This window comes from Anthonomus grandis, chromosome 18 (assembly GCF_022605725.1).
Source record: "Anthonomus grandis grandis chromosome 18, icAntGran1.3, whole genome shotgun sequence".
NCBI classification, from domain to species: Eukaryota; Metazoa; Arthropoda; class Insecta; order Coleoptera; family Curculionidae; genus Anthonomus; species Anthonomus grandis.
Genome location: NC_065563.1, coordinates 982,062 through 984,152, shown reverse-complemented (window position 1 = coordinate 984,152; position 2,091 = coordinate 982,062). Strand labels below are relative to the sequence as shown.

General features: G+C 30.9%; 1 long non-coding RNA gene across 2 annotated transcripts; it reads right to left on the bottom strand.

The window, feature by feature from the left end:
- Positions 1 to 453: 453 nt before the first annotated feature.
- Positions 454 to 1,181, bottom strand: LOC126746851 (uncharacterized). Of its 2 annotated transcripts, XR_007664005.1 has the most exons (4): positions 1,159 to 1,181; positions 896 to 1,009; positions 675 to 761; positions 454 to 577 (listed from the first exon to the last, which is right to left on the bottom strand). It is a non-coding gene; the product is annotated as an uncharacterized LOC126746851 (long non-coding RNA). The 2 variants fall into 2 exon arrangements; XR_007664004.1 differs by lacking the exon at positions 454 to 577 and having other exon boundaries at positions 623 to 761.
- Positions 1,182 to 2,091: the final 910 nt, after the last annotated feature.

Below are 2,091 nucleotides of genomic sequence, written 5' to 3'. Positions count from 1 at the left end.
ACTATTTACGACAATGCCCCTGTATGGTTTCACAAGGGTTTTATTTTCAAAAGTTATAATGGTAATTCTTTTTGGAAATTTTTTAAGTAATCTTTCCTTTAAGTGGTAAGGTTTAAAGGTATATGCACAAATGTCTCCAGTAAGCTCTTTTAAATGATCAATAAATAAATCATTTAAAAATGTCAGAAAAAATGTTTGTTCTTGATTGATAATATTTTGAAGAACAAAGTTTTCAACAGCTGCATACGCCTCTGCACGAGCATCTCTTGTCAAATGCCACTGTGACTGTTCTTTATTACCTCTTACAACTGATTGGCGAGTATTATAATAGGCTACTTTGCACCTCTTGTGATAAAAACTATCGATATCAGATGGAAAATCGTCTACTTTCTTCACCATTTCTTCGTCAATATCATCGCTTGACTGTGCGATATTTTTCACCGTGTCGCGTCCTGACTTCGTAAGTACAAATAACTGTTCCTCGCGGCCTTTTACTTTTTTTCTGCTTTTACCACAAAAAAAACAACTATGACTCACAGTAGTATCATCAGCATTGCTTATCTCAGCAGCACATTGCCTGAAAAATATATTTATAACGTAAATACTTTCATTTATGAATAACTTAATTATTTATAAACTTATACGAAAACATTCATCGATATTGATATACATACTGCTCTGTTGAATTAGCTGCTGATTGTGCTGTAGAAACTGTAAGTCTTTCCATCTCAATGTCATCACTTTGATTTTCAGCATGGTGTCTGAAAAAGGAATAGAATTTTTGTAATGCAAAATTTCATACAACTTGTAACTTTAATTTTAATTTTAAATTATGCAGTATCACTTTCTTTAAATATATATATATATGTTAAATAACTGATATTGATATACATACTGCTCGGCTGAACCAGCTGCTGATTGTGTTGTACAAGAGTCAGAATGAGTATGTACGGTAGGTTCAGTTGCCGCAACTTCATCAGTATTATCGCTCTGATTTTCAGCATGTTGTCTGAAAAAGGAATACAACTTCAATAATGCGTTCTTAATTTCGTTTTCTATACTCTTTTCAAACTTTTATTTTTATATACATTATAAAAATTTTTATATACATTAATTACTCAAATCACATGTAAATGAAAAAATTAACTATATACATACTGTGATGTTGAAGTTGATGCAACGTCTGGTTTAGATGCAGACACTCTGTACTTTTGCGGCAAGGCGGTAAAACGTCTATAACAATCTGTGTGATATTTCTGGAATTCATTGACTTCTTTTGGAACCACAACATCACAATAAGTTAATTTATTATCCTGGCGAATTTTCAATATTTCACGACATTTGCACAATATTTTTTCTTCAAAGCACTTCAATTTATCACTTTTTCTTTTGCAAATAACGCAAAACGGTTTAACGTTAGACATTTTCGAATTTGCTCCGAAATTACTTTTACGTTGCTTCTATGTGAAGAGACGAAAAAGAACTGAACTGCGTACAAATTGAAAAGTACGACTACTGGCTCAAACGACCTCAAGGCTAAATGTGTACCTAAACTTTTGGATTTCTATAGGTCCGAATCTCACTTGCGTCTAGCCGGCCCGGTAGCATTGATCCCGAACGTAATATTACTTTTCACCTTGTGCGTCGTATATACAAGATCGTGTATATTTTACAAGTCGTTTGATTTTAACAAAAATGATATTAATAATGTTGTTTTAAATTGATTTATACACCGTTAAAAAAGTACGATTGAAAGAACTTTTTTGATTTAATTTTTTTTTTAACAACTGGTTGAATTTTCAACCAAACAACGAGCCAAAATATGAAAAAGTTTAATTTTGAAGTTTAGTGTGTTAAATTTTCAATTTTTTTTTATTGAAAATTCAATTTTTTAACAATGTAATAATTTCATTCTTAAATAGAAATACATATTATCGCATTTTTACGTATCATGTAAAATTCACGTCAAATAATATTATAATAATAATGTAAGTCATTTTAACCCTGCTGAAATTTTTATAGATGGTAGTTTATGTAATTATTTAAATAAAAAAAATCGTCAGCCGGCTGCATGTCGGTGGAAAGCCCGTC